Below are 19,098 nucleotides of genomic sequence, written 5' to 3'. Positions count from 1 at the left end.
TAATTCTTGAGAAACTTAAATGAAATCTGATTAAACATCATACTTCATAATTCGTTTTAATATTTAAAATGTAGTTCACATTATCAATTGCATATCGCAAGTAGTTTAACTTCGCTCTAGAGTATGCCATTAGGAAAGTCCAGGATAACAGAGAGGGCTAGGAATTGAACGGGTTACATCAGCTGCTTGTCTATGCGGATGACGTGAATATGTTAGGAGAAAATCCACAAACGATTAGGGGAAACACGGAAATTTTACTTGAAGCAAGTAAAGCGATCGGTTTGGAAGTAAATCCCGAAAAGACAAAGTATATGATTATGTCTCGTGACCAGAATATTGTACGAAATGGAAATATAAAAATTAGAGATTTATCCATCGAAGGGGTGGAAAAATTCAAATATCTTGGAGCAACAGTAACAAATATAAATGACACTCGGGAGGAAATTAAACGCAGAATAAATATGGGAAATGCATGTTATTATTCGGTTGAGAAGCTTTTATCATCTAGTCTGCTGTCAAAAAATCTGAAAGTTAGAATTTATAAAACAGTTATATTACCGATTGTTCTCTATGGTTGTGAAACTTGGACTCTCACTCTGGGAGAGGAACATAGGTTAAAAGTATATGAGAATAAGGTGCTTAGGAAAATATTTGGGGCTAAGAGGGATGAAGTTACAGGAGAATGGAGAAAGTTACACAACGCAGAACTGTACGCATTGTATTCTTCACCTAACATAATTAGGAACATTAAATCCAGACGTTTGAGATGGGCAGGGCATGTAGCATGTATGGGCGAATCCAGAAATACATATAGAGCGTTAGTTGGGAGATCGGAGGGAAAAAGACCTTTAGGGAGGCCGAGACGTAGATAGGAAGATAATATTAAAATGGATTTGAGGGAGGTGGGATATGATGATAGAGAATGGATTAATCTTGCTCAGGATAGGGACCAATGGCGGGCTTATGTGAGGGAGGCAATGAACCTCCGGGTTCCTTAAAAGCCAGTAACTAAGTATTATTATTGTTATTATTATTATTATTATTATTATTATTATTATTATTTCAGTACGTAGCATTGTGATTTTACCCTCTTTGGTGATATCTGGTATTAGTTGGCAACACTGAAGAGACGGTAAAATTAGACTTTTAGGAACTACACTTAAGTGATCCTCACTTTAGTCAAATTCGATAATACGCACATTCTTACACAACCCTCTTTGCATATGCGATTTCTTTCATTACAGTTTGTAAAAAGTCACACGTTGAAACTCCAAAAATAATCATTATAAAACATAGGGGAGAGTTGGGTAGTATCGGACATCGGGTAATTCGGACAGTGCGTTTATTTCATCTACTACCATATGGTAGTACTTGAATAACATGGTTACGTTTCTGTATGCGACATCACGGAAACGTAACACTGTCAATCAGGTACTATCATCGTGTGGTAGATGAAAGAAACTCACTGTCCGATATTACCAGATGTCCGATACTACCCAACTCTCCCCTAGATTTAAATTTTGTTATAATTCTTGAGAAATTTAAATGAAATTAGATTAAAAATCATAGTCCATAATTTGTATTCAATAAAATTGTATCTAAAATGTAGTTCAAATTATCAATTCCCTATCGCAAGTAGTTTTCCGGTAACTAATTCTAACAGCTCTGTTGAATCACCCTGTATCAAGTATTACATTTATTTTATTAGGGTATGAAACATTTACACTGGTTGGAGTGTAGACAACAAAATTAACAAATGGATTGTTTGATGACCATAAACAAATATTTCATTATTTTAATATCGACTTTGTAATAATCTATTATGAACTATGTCAATAGTATGGTATAGAAGTGTTTGCTGTTGGTATTCATTAATTAAATATGAGGTTTTAAACACTGACGTGGTCTGTGGCAAACTAAATTAAATCTGATTTCAACACATGTAGGTCGTCGGTTATGATGTCAGCAATATTATTTTAGTACAGAGACAACAACGGATATTGTAATTATTACATGAAGAACATTAGCAAAAACAAAAACAGAACGACATCTCTGTATGTGGCACATTCTCTCCCCATTGTTTCCCTGGCAACGTTATATCTCAGCATAAGACTGGCGCTCAACTGTCAATTTAGTATGCAAATATTCGTTGTAATGATCCACACTCATATATATCACGTTATTTTGTTTCTCCTTTTATAAACTCGGAACAAAGTTAAATTATATTTTCATACTGTTTATTCAATGCAATCAAACAAAACGATTTTTATTTGCTGAACTGATGTGGAAATTGATGACTATTGACACAATATTCACAAACAGAGAGAAAAATGAGACACTTTCATTTATATTAACATCACTGTATGGGCGAGCTCGCTAGTTCCAGAAAATTTCTTCTGAAGTATTTATTGTACTGCAACTTAACATTATCCAGAATTAGTAAGAACATGCTGTAGTTCTAGGACGCCTCCAGGTATGTTAAAGGAAGAATTTCATGAAAATCTGCTAGTCTGGCACAATTAAATTTATTCTGACGTCATTCGCGGTACCATATATGAATTAAAGGGGAAAATGGGAGGAAAATATTAAAAAGGTATGCGAAAACGCTGAGAGAAACTGAATGTGTAATCTCCAAGCCTGTTGGCCACTTGTCTCACTTCGAGTTTCACCGTTCCACTGACGGAAATCTAGAGAATTTTGACGGGGAAAGCCAAAATGGACGTAAAGTAATAGCTACCACATAAAAATTGAAAACTTTTAGGCACATAAAGTAAAGAGAAATGGTCTACACGCACCATATGGAAAACCACTTGCATTTCTGTTTCTATAGTACAACGAATGACGTCAGAGTAAATTTTTCATTCATTTCATTCATTCATTTATTTTATCCCATAGATCTTACATAAGCAATGAAGCTTTAAGATGTGGAACAAGTCAAAATTTTACAATATTACAATTACAATTTTTACAAATTTTTATAGTTTTACAATTTAGTAATTTTCTACAATTTTGTGCAATTTTTTACAATATTTTGGCGAGATGTAGTGAGATGAGGTGAGATCCGAGGATTCGCCAAAATATTACCCGGCATTTGCCTTTTGGTTGGGGAAGACCTCGGAAAAACCCAACCAGGTAATCAAATCAAAGGGGGGTAATCAAATCAAAGAGGTTGATGCCAAGGACTCGCCATAAACTCGCCATAGACCATCCGGCTTCAGTCCCACGGCTGGGAAAAACCTCGGAAGAAACCAAAGACCAAAGGGGAATCCAACCCAAGCCCGAACGCAGCTCCGGATCAGCAGCCCAGCGAGTCTGCCGACTGAGCTACATCGATGGCTCTACTAAAAGTATACAATACATAGCCAATCAGATTATTAAATTTACAAATGCAAACGATCATTCATCAGTTGAGCTATATGTGTAATACAAAACAAGTAAGTTAATTAAATTTAAGGCATAAACAATTCAATCAGTTGTGATATACAGAAATTGATAATACATATCATGCAAACTACTTCAAATTACAAATGCAAACAGTTCATCAATAGAGCTATACAGATTACTATTCAATTTAAAGCATATACAATTCATCGGTCAAAACTACACAAATATACAAGGTGTTTCAAAAATACGGAGCATAATTTCAGGTATGTATTTCCCACATGTAGACAATCAAAATAATTCATTACAACATGTGTCCGGAAATGCTTTATTTCCTAGTTATGGCCTTCACAACATTGAAATTCACCGGAACGTTTTTCTTTCCGCAGGTCGTTGCCGTCAAAGGAGACATTAAGAGGGCACTCTGACAGTTCATTCCGAGGCGAAGGTTACATTCAGTGTTGTGTAGGTACTTGGATCGAAGGTTTCCTGATCGATGGATAGGTAGAGGTGGCCCAATTGCTTGGCCTCCACGCTCACCTGATCTGAACCCTCTCGATTTCTACTTGTGGGGCCATTTAAAATCATTGGTTTATTCGTCTCCGGTGCCTGATTTGGAATCCCTTCGGAATCGAATTGATGCATTTTCTGAGGACATACGGAATACTCCTGGAGTTTGGGATCGTGTTCGCAGGTCAATGAGACATCGATGTGAGGTCTGTATTCAAGCAGGAGGTGGACATTTTGAACATCTTCTGTAATGACAACGACCTGCGGAAAGAAAAACGTTCCGGTGAATTTCAATGTTGTGAAGGCCATAACTCGGAAATGAAGCATTTCCGGACACATGTTGTAATGAACTATTTTGATTGTCTACATGTGGGAAATACATACCTGAAATTATGCCCCATGTTTTGAAACACCCTGTATACAGTGCAAAGTAGCATACTTTCATTAAGCTATACAAATTTGTGCAATTAATATCAAGTAGATTAATTCAATTTATAATCATAAACAATTCATTAGTTGAGCTATACAGACTACTATACAATTTACAACATATACAATTCGTCAAAATGTTACAATTTTTCTGTTTTGTACCTCGAATATTGATGTTTCACGCTAAAAGAACTGCCGATAAGAGATTCTGAAGTCAAGGCACGCAACAAACATTCAGTTTCTGGCTCTTACGCATATGTTCAATAGCCAAACGTGAGTTTTCAGAGCCCCAAATTCTACATTTACATCGTTGTTGTACTGGCGTCTGTCGGGAATTGATCGCACGTGGCCACTTTGCAGTTTTTTCTGTGCATCTCTCCACTCAGCGTATGATAAATAAGAGGCGGATGTTGATGACTAGGGCTAGGATTTTGATGACCTATAAATCATTAAAAAAATTTCCTAAAAACAATGCATCTATGACCTAAAAATCTTTAAAAAATGCCCTAAAAGTTGATCTTACATTCTAAAATTGGCTTAGTAGGAAAAGGAGTTTTGTGCTACTTAATATTTAGACTAGTAATTAAATTAAATTCTAGTACCAATATTTAAGTTTATTTAATTTTACATAATTTTTTCTAAGTGGTACACTTTAATTAATTAATTTACCTGATGTAGTTTCCATGTAGTCCCTCACAAGGCCACTCTTATACGGAATTAGCAGGTATAGAGGAGTCTATATTGAAGGGATGGTTGGACTGATCCATTACGTGGGGTGTACTACGTTAAAAGGGGCAATATTTGTGTAGAAAAACGATTAAAATATTATACAAAATAATGGGTATTAGCCACCGGCGTAGCTCGGTCGGTTAAGGCACTTGCCTGCCGATCTGGAGTTGCGCTCGGGCGCGGGTTCGATTCCCGCTTGGGTTGATTATCTGGTTGGGTTTTTTCCCCCCGAGGTTTTTCCCAACCGTAAGGCAAATGTCAGGTAATCTATGGCGAATCCTCGGCCTCATCTCACCAAATATCATATCACTATCACCAACTCCATCGACGCTAAATAACCTCGTAGTTGGTACATCATCGTTAAATAACCAAGTAAAAAAATGAAGGGTATTAATGGACAAAATATGTAGACAAAATATCAAAGGAAATAATTTTATATTAATAATCGGGATTTGTGGCCAAAATTAAATGAAAATGCCTAAAAAATGTCCGAGTCTTATGAGTTGAAACGGACAAAAAATGCAAAAAAAAAAAAATGCCCTAACAAATATGTCTTAAAACACTCAGTTTATCACATAACATATAAATACTAAAGCAGCTATGTTTCTGGCTTACTAGAAAAAAGCTGCAATTTCATCAAAATCCTAGCCCTATTGATGACCTAAAAAGCTACTTAAAATGATCATTAAAATGCTCTTAAACTAATGGAAAAATGACATGAAATTAAAATAAAATGACATTTAAATATTAGTCACCGTAATCGCACCACAACTTCTTAAAAATTAGTCACCTTGTTTCAATGACTGCCCTGCAAATCTCGGAGAGAGGAGGCATCTTCCTGGAATTTGGCTAAAATAAAGGAAAGGAACATGCAACAAAATTGAGGTTTTAAGGAAAAATTATAGATTTTCATCAAGGCTTACAATGTGTTTCAATCAGGGTTGGTCCATGTCGGTGCCTTCATTTTCCGTCTCCTCCTTCAGCGCTTCACTTTTGTTACCAGATCTTCCAGACGAGGGAGTGTGAATGACAAAACAAATTGTGGGCGTAGCGTGCATTCTTTGCAATCTTTGTGTTAAAAATACTGTCTACTACAGTAGACATCCCTTCCGAACCACGTCCTGTTCAGGACATGGTGAAAGTTTCTCCCCTTCCAAACATAAATTCTAAAGACACCCTCGTACCAGTCAAAGCCCTCACTTAAGCTGCTGTCAAGCATTTTATGTTACTTCCGTTGTGTGAAGTGAAGACTTCAGTGAAATGAGGGATGGACTTTAGAGTCTGTTCCAAACTATAAAACGGAAACTTCACTGTTATTCACTTATTCATTAGGTAATTACTATTAACCTGTTTGCTTAGAAAATGATTTAACAGATCTAAGGGAATTTCGACGTGAGTATGGTGTGCGCAATGTACCTAAATACGATTCCATAATGTTGTGGTATCGAACATTTGTAGAAACAGGTTCTGTGTTAAAAAAAAAAAAACATGCAGGAGGTCGCAGGCGAAACCCAGTACGAGAAGCAGCTATCTCTTGGCTTGGCTCCCATACTCCCCAGATCTAACCCCTCCTGACTTCTTCGTGTGGGGTTTTGTTAAAGACATCGTCTATTGACAGAAACCCAGGAATATTTATGATCTGAGAGTAAAAATTACTCAAGCTTTTCAACAAATCACCCCTTTTATGTTACAACGGAAATGGGCTGAATTGCATCACCGTTATGAGTTGTACAGGGTGCGCAATGGGGGTCATGTTGAGCTCTGAGGAATCTCCCATCTTTCAGTGTTGTATGCAAAACGTTTCAACAAATAAAGTTCAGTAGTAAATGTTTTACCGTGTTTTTATTTTATAAATACTCAAACGGATCACCCTGTATATTAATATTTCCCTGTGTGAATTTCGCTTTAACCCGAAAGTCACGCTACAGGAGAGTGACCATTTTCGTGTGACAAAGGATGTACAGTAGTGGCAAAAAAAACCGGACCGACCCTTGTAGCTGATTTCAGAGCCTTGTTCACTCCAGAACACGTTGGACTGGTAACTAAGACTTTCATGGTTCGAATCCTGCCTGGGAAGGAAACTTTTTCTTTTGTTCCTTATTCAAATTTATTCCCAATACTTTCCAATTGCAGCGATATTTTACTACTTAATTAACTTTATTCCCAGAACATGAATTTTACCAGCAATCGAAAAGTATTGGGAATAAATTTGAATAAGGAACAAAAAAAAGTTTCCTTCCCAGGCAGGATTCGAACCACGAAAGTCTTAGTTATCAGTCTATCGTGCTCTGGAGTGAAAAAGGCTCTGAAATCAGCTACAAAGGTCGGTCCGGGTTTTTTTTGCCACTACTGTACATGCTATCTCAAGGAATAACAATGAGATAGGGATCGATAATTACGAGTATTATTATTATTATTATTATTATTATTATTATTATTATTATTATTATTTACACAGTCGTTACTTTATTTTTCCATTAACACTAATATCTAGGTAATTGTCATTGTCTCAATGTAACACGTTCTGTGCTGATCATACTAATTCTACTATTCATTTAGTTGTGAGATTATATTCATATATATTAATTATTTTTCTTTTAGTTAATACTGTATACTAGAATGTATTATCCTGTTTTGATTATGTATTCAGTCTCTTTTTTATTATATATTTTTATTATTGTTATTTTAAAGTTAATACTGATTGTGTATATGTATTCAATCTCTCTTTTTTACTTAATTATGTTTATTATTATTTTTAAGTTAATATTTGTATACCGGTTTGTATTTTTCTGTATGTGATTTGATCCTGGTTGAGTGGACGAGAAGGCCTGATGGCCTTAACTCTGCCAGGGAAAATAAAACTATTATTATTATAATTTGGTAGGCGATATGCTTCAAACAATATTACGAAAGTATAATTCTTGTCCAAAAAATATTCATTTTAGACTTGCTGGTGTTTGAAATGAAGATCTCCACAGAGTAACAGTACGACAGTGATTGTGATGTGTATACAATGCGGAACGCATGCATAAGGGAGCATCCCTTTGCGTCTGCAAACAAAGCAAGCCAGCTGCTCCACAAAGCTCAAATTGCTCCGTCAAAATAGTTGGGAATCGAAGTTTTGCGTCGCTGATTGTTGTACATTATTCATACGCTGTAATGGCAATGTGGAACAATTGTATGCAGATTAGCAATCCTCTTATTCGACGGTTGCAGCCCTACAGCTTCGTTTGGTGCCGGTTGCCTAGGGATTTGCCTAATGTGCAACGCCTTAGCGTGTTTCAGAGCAAAGTTCAACGCGACAGACCGCCCTAAAGCTAATCTTGCTTATTGCACACACTATGAGCACGTGGAATAGTTATTTTAAAGGTTTAGAGGCTTCCCTTGCTCATTCACTAAGTATAACCAGCGTATAGATAATTATACAATATGGACACTTTGCGTCGGTACCTTTAATGTAGCAGGACTGACCTTCAAACCAGTTTGAGCGTGAGATTCTGCTTTCTCCCAGGAGTTGGCACTGACATCACACCAGCGGAAATATAGCACATACAATTAATACATCTACGTACATTATGTACTCAAATAATAGTAATATACGTTACAAGAGCGGTATGTTGACGTTTTCATAGTCGAGGAAAAGATTGAAAAAGCGAAACGTAGTTGAGCTTTTTTAATTTCCGAGAACATGAAAACAAACATACCGCTCGTGAATCGTACATTATTTTGTGCGAAGATCGTTTATTACATACCTGAAAGACGAATTTCTAATTAGTTGCAATGAAATCTCCATCTTGGTTTCTGTTTAATGACGGCAACTTCGGAAAACCAAAATATCTTTCTTCAACATTGTTGCTATAAAATGTTTTCTATCTTTACTATACTCCAGCAGGCCGTCATATACGTCTGTCTTTTTTCCCCCCAGTCTATAAATGCGAACTTAAAACAAACGGTAAGGTTATGTAATGATTTATTTTTCATTTTAATATTTTAACAATATTATTTATATAACATATTGCAGTAATAACATCCGCATCTGGAATCTTGTTGATTTTTTCACGGCTTCCTTAATGTTACTTGTATCAGGAATGCAATAAGTTTCGTGGAGTAGTAGACTTTACTTAATTTTTGCAAATATTTAAAAACAATAATTAACATTGCAATTTAGGTGAAATTTCAGTGGTAAGTTTCCAATTTATAATTATTACTATATTGAACGTCCTTAAAAATAATATGTTAAAAGCCTAAAGCAGTAAAATGAATATGACGCTTAAGCGGTAAGAATAGGGAAATTGTTATGTGTGTTACGTTGGGAATACTGAATGTGGTATTTCACACTTACCGCGTATTGGTTCTGTGCGGAAAACAAGCAAATACGCACGATCTCGCACAAAATAAATTGGACCCATGAAATAATAAATCCGTCATTACCTGTAATCAGGGTTGCCATATATCCCGATTTGGCAGATGTCCCGATTTTTATATAAAAGTCCCGAGTCTTGCTTCGATTCGAGGCGGGACGCAAAAAATCCCTCCAATTTCATCGTTACCTAGTAACTAATTTGTCCTAGGCCTAAATAATTACAAATAATTTAAATTAATTTTCTTAACAATGTAGATTTTCATATTAAAAAAAACTAATATTTTGGCAAGTGTAAGGTTTGTAACAGCTAATTCGGTATTCTTATTGTATTGTGTACATAATTGTATTGTGTATTGTATAATTGTATCGTGTATTGCAATTTTATTGTGTATTGCTTATCATTTTATTGTGTATTGTTTATATTGTGTATACCACTGCCACCGGGTGCTTGCCCACTTGCAGTGTAAATAAATACATACATACATACAACATAGACAGAGACATGAAAATAATAGAACCAAAAAACCAGAAAAAAGACACTTATCGCATGTTTGTAAATGTAATATTATTCTAAACACATCCTGAACACTCAATTCAATTTCAAAACACACACCTTTTTTGACACAATCATGAATACACCCCACCACAACAGGAAACCAGAAGATAGCGCGGGACCTTCACTAGGCTTTGGACAATGAGGAATATCACTTCAAAACTAGTCAACCAGACAATTTCCTAAAAAGTTAACACAGTAAAGAAGTTGCAAGGTAACCAGTGATATCTTTGTCCTCTTATCAGTAAAAAAAATATAAAACACGGATAGTAAGTTGAACAGCACACCCTGTATCTAGCTGTGTGTGTTAATAATTTCGAAAGCAAAGACAAACTGGAAGAGTTGAGGCGTGTTTTCCACTCATAGACGTCTCTTTATATCCCTTAAACAGCAATTCCAGGAGACAGGCAGTTTCCAGCTGAATGTTATATTCCTTACGTGTTTTTTTGTTCACATTTCGTATCATTGTGTGTCACCGCCTAGCCTTCACTTTTTTTATTCTGCCTCCATTTCATCACCCGGGTTCTGCGCTCCAGTTCTTTCGGTATCCATAGTAACAAAAGTAACATTTGTGACATTTATATCTGTAAGCGGACTGCAGTACACCCACTAGGAGCTGCCAAAAATACTAACTGTGAAAAAGGGAAACAAAATTGTTATATTAAAATTTGCCTCGCGTTTAAAGGGAGAAAATTAACTATCCAGAATAATAACAAATTATAACTACAATTATTAATAGAAGCAAAATTGTCATTATTAGTAGGCCTGGTAGCTATAATTAACCATCGATATCCGAGGATGAAATCAAGCCGTAGAAACACGAAAAGATATATTCCCTATGACGTTTTAATAATAATAATATTTATTTACTTATTTATTTATTTATTTATTTATTTATTTATTTATTTATTTATTTATTTATTTATTTATTTATTTATTTATTTACTTACTTATTTAAGCTGATAGAGATAGGGCCCTCAGGCCTTCTCTTCCCCTCTACCAAGGGATTACAACTACAATATTAAGAATACAATTTACAATAATAATAGTAATAGTAATAATAATAATAATAATAATAATAATAATAATAATGGTTTATTTAACCTGGCAGAGTTATGGCCATGTGGCCTTCTCTAAGAGTCAACCAGGAGTAAAACTGCGATACAAAAAACACTACAAATTTACAAAGTAATGCACAAAAAACTGAATTAGATAATTGTAATACGATGTAAACAACAAGTCAATAGAAATGAGACAATATATAATAAAAAAAGGAAAAGGCATGATAAAATGTGAACAGTAAGTCAAAATAAATGAGACATACAAAGCATAAAAATATAAGACAATAGTAATAATAATAATATTAATAATAATTATATTAATAATAATAATTATCATTATCATCATCATCATCATCATCATCAGAGACCGGAACTTTGGCACAATGCCTTTTTAAATGTGTTAAATCTATCTTAATTTTCAAAGTAAATCTGTACGAATTATACGTTTATGATTGAAACGTCACAGTTTTATTTTGCCCTTTTCTCCTTTTTTAAATATAAATGCCAAATTTACCAAATAAATGCTATTTTGCCTTTATTTGATTATTTATCTATTATTTATTAATTGATTATTAAAAGTTGCCTACAGGTATATTTCAATTTATTTCTATAACCGCTACAATGAAAGTGACTTCACCGAATGCATATTATTGTCTTTCAGTCAGTTCATATTCTCTTTGCAACAATGAGTGCTGCCGTGCAAAAATGTATAACAGTAAGCGTTTTAATTATCGCTTGTGTTTATTTGACAAGGCAACAATGAGTGCGGGTCTAACGTTATTTTTAACGGTTCAGTTTTCATTACAACGTTGTTGTAGCTAGCTAAATATTTCATATCGCAACATATCAGTACAACCAAACACAAAAATGCACTTTCCAAGGCTACTGGGAAGAATATTTCTTTGCTTCCAACAGTAATTGCAACATCGAGTTCGAAAATCTCAATTTGCATTCGACTTATGTAAAGCTTTTCTTGCTGCCGAAATCCCTTTGTGGAAAGTGCAAGGTTGTGGGTCTAGTGCAAGGTTTTTGTAATTGCCTTTTATTGCGCATTTTAGCTATTTATGATGCCTTTTTGCCTGGCTATTTTAGCTATTTATGATGCCTTTTGCCTGCCTATTTTAATGATTCATAATGCCTAAACTTCCGGTCTCTAATAATAATAATAATAATAATAATAATAATAATAATAATAATAATAATAATAATAATAATAATAATAGTCTTGTGTATGATTTAAAGGGTCTTCAAAATAATCAAATTCATTATGAGTGTCTACATTTTTATCAGAACTCTGATTATAGTGCTACACCACTGAAAACAAGGGTTTTCCTTCCTCTCATTTCCGAAGTGTTTACTTTGTAACTTTTTGAACATCCGCAAGTTTCTCTGGATTTACTTTGTCCCCCATTTTAATTGGTGAAGGCTTCATTTCCAACGGCCAGCGCGTCAGGCCGCGAAACCAGGTGGCCCGGGTTCGAATCCCGGTCGGGGCAAGTTATCTGGTTGAGGTTTTTTCTAGGGTTTTCCCTCAACCCAATACGAGCAAATTCTGGGTAACTTTCGGTGTTGGGCCCCGGACGCATTTCACCGGTATTATCACCTTCATTTCATTCAGACGCTAAATAACATAGATGTTGATACAGCGTCGTAAAATAACCCCCCTAAAAATAAAAATAAATAAATTCATTTCCAGTCGTTTTTCTTTAGTGCGTTTCCATTGTTCAAGATTAAATTTACGTTTCCTAGTCAGTTAAGGAGTACCTTCCAACGTATTGCGCTCCAAAACCTTATATTTTATTAAAATTTCAAAATAAAAGGGAACGTAATCATTAAAACGTCCAAACGTCGTCAGAATTTAAAAATTAACTGATCGCCATGACAGTTTTAAGCCATTCCCAGCAATCTGATTGGCTGAAATGATCATGTCCGAATTTGAAACAAACTATGAAAGTAACAATATATTTTAACGTTCACAAAACCGTGTAAATATTATTTTCTGAAATAAACGGACTACATATTTGGAAAGAGAGCGAAAAATACTATAAAAACCGATTTTTAACGAAATTTCGATAAAAATAGCTTAAGTCGTCTTTGATACCAGGCTCCTCATGTCTTAAAACAGAAATTTTTGGGCGGTTGAATGAACTTTCTGAACTAACTCCCTTCGCTAAATTTAATTCTCCTGCTCCTATTATGTCTTCAGGTAATAAAATTGCTAGCGTCAAAAGCTTCTATGAACATGACATGGATGACATGGGAATTTAACATTAAACATAGCAGTCTTTGATCATTCGTAAAATAAGAGAACATTAGAATTTGACTTAGCAACCATAAGTGATACATTGATCATTTTAATACTGTAATTTCCTGGAGACTTTATCTGTTATTTAAATTTGTTGAGATAATATAATCAAATGCACTTAACCTTTATGAAATCCCAAGCCAAGAATTTCCGAACCAATATTGATATTAACTATTTTCGTTATTAAGGTAGCCTACATGAAGAGAAACGCGCTATTTACCTTCTATGCTGGGACGATCTCAGTCATAAATATAATATTCAAGATTGGAATGTCATTGGACTTATGTTATGTTTGGTACGCGAGGAACAATTCCGAAATTTATATTGGAGATCCTCAGAAAATTAAACGTTCCTGATAAAACTGTGCATACAATTGCATCAACCATTTTAAAATCTTCATTGAACATCATTAATCATCATCGCTATTCATCTTTATAATATCCAATGTATATTATTTATTTTCAATAAATTTTTATCGTTTTGATAGCTACCAAATCTTGTTGCAGAATATTCTTTTTTAAAATTTCATTATGTATTTTTTAACATTAATTTACATTTTCTTTTTTGTTCATTTGAATTGATTAGGATGCCGATATTTTAAATCCAAGATTTGGACGGCTATCATTTCGATGATATTCTCTCTTAAGAATCCTGATCTGAAAATATTCAGTGTATTTTTTACACCCTGTATTTTTACACGTTATATAATTATTTACTTGTTTATCATGTTACCAGTGATATCTTCACTTATATAGGACCATCACTGTATAATTCCAGGTTTCAATGTATTATATATCGAATTTCAGACTATTTTCCTAAAGATCCGTACAGACAAAACCAAATCGATTCAATAGAAAAGGTCCAACGCAAAATATGTCAAAATGGGGAAGAGACATGGTGAGGAGATAGTAAAAGATTTAGGGTGGGAACCTCTCAAATCAAGGCGACGAAAAACCAGACTCACCGCATTGTTTAAGGCACAAATGGGACACAAAGCATGGACCGATATCAATGCTAGATTAGCAACACCATCATACTTAGGAAGGGCTGATCATATTAGGAAGTTTAAATGTAGAAAACAAAGAAAGGACGTGGCAAAATTTTCCTTTGTTAACCGCACAATAGTAGACTGGAACAGCTTACCTGCGGCAATCTTTCAGGGTGGTCCTCTTAAAATCAATACATTTAAGGAAAGGCTGAAAAGATTAGACTGAAAATGTAATTGGAGGTACACTGTAATTATTTAAGTTGTGTCATGTAACTAATTGAGTTGATATATAATTAATTAAGTTAATATGTAATTAAGATATGTAATTTAGTTGATATGTAAACAAATTAGGGTGATATGTAACTAATTAAGATGATATGTAATTAAGTTGGTATGTAATTAATTAAGGTGATATGTAATTAAGTTGGTATGTAATTAATTAAGGTGATATGTAATTATCTAAATTGGTAATAGTTGGGTGAAATAGAAGTACTTATAAGTTAGATTTACTTTTGCTTATCGTAGGCGTTATTATAGAAGAGTTTTTATTTATAGTCCTAGGTTTATTGCATTTAATATCCAATTTGAATCTTGCGTACACCACTTTTAACACTTGATTATAATTAATTGATGAACTAGTGGACTTACTCGTGTTAAATATTTATAAATTTACGTTTATTTTATTTTATTTCATTTACGTTTATTTTATTTTATTTCTGTAATTGTAATTATTGTACATTATATATCACTGCCACCGGGTGTATACCCAATTGTAGTGTTAATACATACATACATGCATACATACATGCATGCATACATACATACATACATACATACATACATACATACATACATACATACATACATACTGTACATACATACATGCGCCAGATAATTTATTTATGGTAGCATCTGTATTGTTATTTTATTGTCTCTTTTTAAATACTAGTTAAGGTCAAATTTTTATAATGTTTTATGCATCACCCTGTTGAAACTGCATTTGTGTACCTCGTTTTAATCGTGACAACGTTTTTTAGTTCTTTAAGCATTCTGATTATTGTATAGTCTCTGTTCTGTAAAGAATAAAGAATTTTAGATAAGGGCAGCCCACACCTGTGGAGTAACGGTTAGCGCGTCTGGCCGCGAAACCAGGTGGCCCCGGTTCGATTCCCGGTTGGGGCAAGTTACCTGGTTGAGGTTTTTTCCGGGGTTTTCCCTCAACCCAATATGAGCAAATGCTGGGTAACTTTCGGTGTTGGATCCCGGATTCATTTCACCGGCATTATCACCTTCATCTCATTCAGACGCTAAATAATCTAAGATGTTGATAAAGCGTCGTAAAATAACCTACTAAAATAAAAAAATAGATAAGGGCGCAAATAGCCATAGATGCTGACGCGCCCTTTTTAAACCCTACTAACTAACTACATGCATGCATACATACATACATACATACATACATACATACATACATACATACATACATACATACCTACTCGCAAGTTTTCACCTCTCTTCTGTCACACCGCACTATTTTCGTAGATTACGTTATCGGTACGCTATGGCGTTTGCGTTATGTGTCCCATCTGTAACGAAATGGCACCCTCTCTAATGAGAAAGTATGTGCCAACTTTATGAAGCCAGCTGTATCATAATTTTCTGCTTTTAAAATTTAAGTTATGTACTAATATTGTGGTAAAACTATTACCTTCGGACGTCTCGACTTGGCGTGCATTCACGTGATGTTAAATAAAGAATTGTAAAAGAAATATGCACGAAGTGATTTAAAGTTATGAAGCGTATACATTATGCAGGAGAATGCAAAGAACTCCACGGGACATATTTCAAGATGGAGACGTGGGATAAAAGTTGTGTGAGCGCCCCACATTACTGGAAATCCTTAAGCAGTATATCATAATCAGAAGAAAAGCTGTACGAGCTGCAGATGAGTTATGCCAGCGGAAGAAAAGACGAAAGAGCTTTGGTATGAGGGGGATGAGGGTATTGGCAGAGATAAAGAGGGACAATTTACGTGTAATTGTGCGACTAGGAGGCCGTGCAATTATCTGGACAAAAACGCTTCTCCGGATTTCAGTCGTAATTGCAGGAATGTTTCTTCAAAGACCGAGGAATCCGGACCACAAGAGATCCAGCTCATTTGCACTGAATTCAGAGCTTTGGAGTCTTCCGACATTCTGCTGGGCGATCCCTACCTACATCTGTATAGGTTTGCATACATACGTGCAAACCTTCATGAAACAATCCGAGACAAGAAATGGAGAAAGATGGCAAAGAAAAAATAACTGCAGATAACGAAGAAAGAAGAAAGAATAATGAAGCAACATAAGAAAGAAGGAAATAAAATAAAAAATAAACACGAATGAAACGACATAAAAAGAATGAAATAGAAAAAAAACATTAAAAAGAAGAAAGAATAAAGAAATAAAAAACGAAAGAAGGAACATTGAAACTAAAAAAGAAAGGAAAAAGAAAAATAATGAAACAGAAGAACAAAAAATGAAACTACAGAAGAAAGTATTAAAAAGAAGGAAAAAGTAAGACATAAAACAAATGAAGAAAGAATGAAACAAAACATAATAAGCCAGAAGCAGGAAGAATAAAAAACACCAGAAGAAAGAATAAAAGAACAGAATTAAAAGAAGGAAATAAAAAGAAACCAACGCAGAAGAATAAAACAGAAGAACGAAAAATGAAACAACAGAATAGAAAATAAAACAAAGGAAAAAACAAACAAAAACGAATAAAACAGAGGAAGGAAGAATGAAACAGCAGAATAAAGAAAAAAGAAGAAACAAACAGAAACAAATAAAACAGAGGAAGGAAGAACGAAACAACAGAAATAAGAGTAAAACAAAGGAAGAAACAAACAAAAAGGAATAAAACAGAGGAAGGAAGAATGAAACAAGAGAATAAAGAATAAAACTAAGGAAGAAACAAACAAAAACAAATAAAACAGAGGAAGGAAGAATGAAACAGCAGAATAAAGAAAAAAGAAGAAACAAACAAACAGAAACAAATAAAACAGAGGAAGGAAGAATGAAACAACAGAAATAAGAGTAAAACAAAGGAAGAAACAAACAAAAAGGAATAAAACAGAGGAAGGAAGAATGAAACAAGAGAATAAAGAATAAAACAAAGGAAGAAACTAACAAAAACGAATAAAACAGAGGAAGGAAGAATAAAACAGCAGAATAAAGGAAAAAGAAGAAACAAACAAACAGAAACAAATAAAACAGAGGAAGGAAGAATGAAACAACAGAAATAAGAGTAAAACAAAGGAAGAAACAAACAAAAAGGAATAAAACAGAGGAAGGAAGAATGAAACAAGAGAATAAAGAATAAAACAAAGGAAGAAACAAACAAAAACAAATAAAACAGAGTAAGGAAGAATGAAACAACAGAATAAAGAATAAAACAAAGGAAGAAACAAACAAAAACAAATAAAACAGAGGAAGGAAGAATGAAACAACAGAAATAAGAGTAAAACAAAGGAAGAAACAAACAAAAAGGAATAAAACAGAGGAAGGAAGAATGAAACAAGAGAATAAAGAATAAAACAAAGGAAGAAACAAACAAAAACAAATAAAACAGAGGAAGGAAGAATGAAACAACAGAATAAAGAATAAAACAAAGGAAGAAACAAACAAAAACGAATAAAACAGGGGAAGGAAGAATGTAACAAGAGTATAAAGAATAACACAAAGGAAGAAACAAACAAAAACTAATAAAACAGAGGAAGGAAGAATGAAACAGCAGAATAAAGAAAAAAGAAGAAACGAACAAACAAAAACCAATAAAACAGAGGAAGGAAGAATGAAACAACAGAATAAAGAAAACAATAAGGAAAATGAAACCAAAGAAGAGTGATAGAAAGAAAGAAAGAAAGAAAGAAAGAAAGAAAGAAAGAAAGAAAAAATAGAACAAATTCAAAAAGAAGAAATAATAAAATGAAAAAAGGGACAATGGAGTAACAGAAGGAAATAAGAATAAAGAATAAAACAGAAGAAAGTATAAAAAAGAACGGGAGGAAGACTAACAATGAAGAAAGAATTAAAAAAGAAATATGTATCAAACGAAAGAAAGAAGAATGAAACAACAGTAGAAAGAATGGAAGAAGGGGAAATATTAAGTCAAAGGGAACAATGAAACAATTTAAAAGAAGAAATAAATAAAAAAACAGAAGAGGTAAGAATGAAAGAACAGAAGAAAGACTGAAAAACGAAGAGATAATAAAACAAAAGAAAGAAGAATGAAACAATAGAAGAAAGAATGAATAAAGAAGAAACAGTGTAACAAAAGATGGTAGACAAGTAAATAAATTTGAAATACAAAATCGAAAAGAGACCAAAAAAAATAGAGGTATAACTGTACGGAGTGTTCTCATTATTGTATGGAAATTCCTGATTAGATCTGCGTAAACAGTGCATATGTTTGTACAGTTTGAAATCATGCACCGGAAGTAAATGAAAACTACAAACAAAATTAAACAATAATACTAGGCAAATTAACAAAGGGAATAAATACGTCAAACTACGGAAAAATAAATAGAGTATAATATAAATAAAATAGGTAACGTCTAGGAAAAGTAAACACAATGAATTCCACTCACAGGAGAACAAACAAAAATAATTTATGTACAATAGAAGTAGGAAATGCGAACTTGGTATTGCATGCTAACAAAGCATCTGCAGAAAATAATACAAAAGCAAAACATTTGCTACATTGGTTAAAACATAGTAAACAAGATCGTTTCCACAG

General features: G+C 33.8%; 1 protein-coding gene across 3 annotated transcripts in view; it reads right to left on the bottom strand.

Annotated features, from left to right (window-relative positions):
• The window catches only part of LOC138702841 (fibrillin-2-like), an 868,508-nt gene that overhangs the window by 822,746 nt on the left and 26,664 nt on the right, over positions 1–19,098 (bottom strand). The window lies entirely within an intron of this gene.

The sequence above is a fragment of the Periplaneta americana genome, chromosome 7 (genome assembly GCF_040183065.1).
Source record: "Periplaneta americana isolate PAMFEO1 chromosome 7, P.americana_PAMFEO1_priV1, whole genome shotgun sequence".
In the NCBI taxonomy this organism is placed as follows: domain Eukaryota; kingdom Metazoa; phylum Arthropoda; class Insecta; order Blattodea; family Blattidae; genus Periplaneta; species Periplaneta americana.
This window is presented reverse-complemented; position numbering and strand designations above follow the sequence as displayed.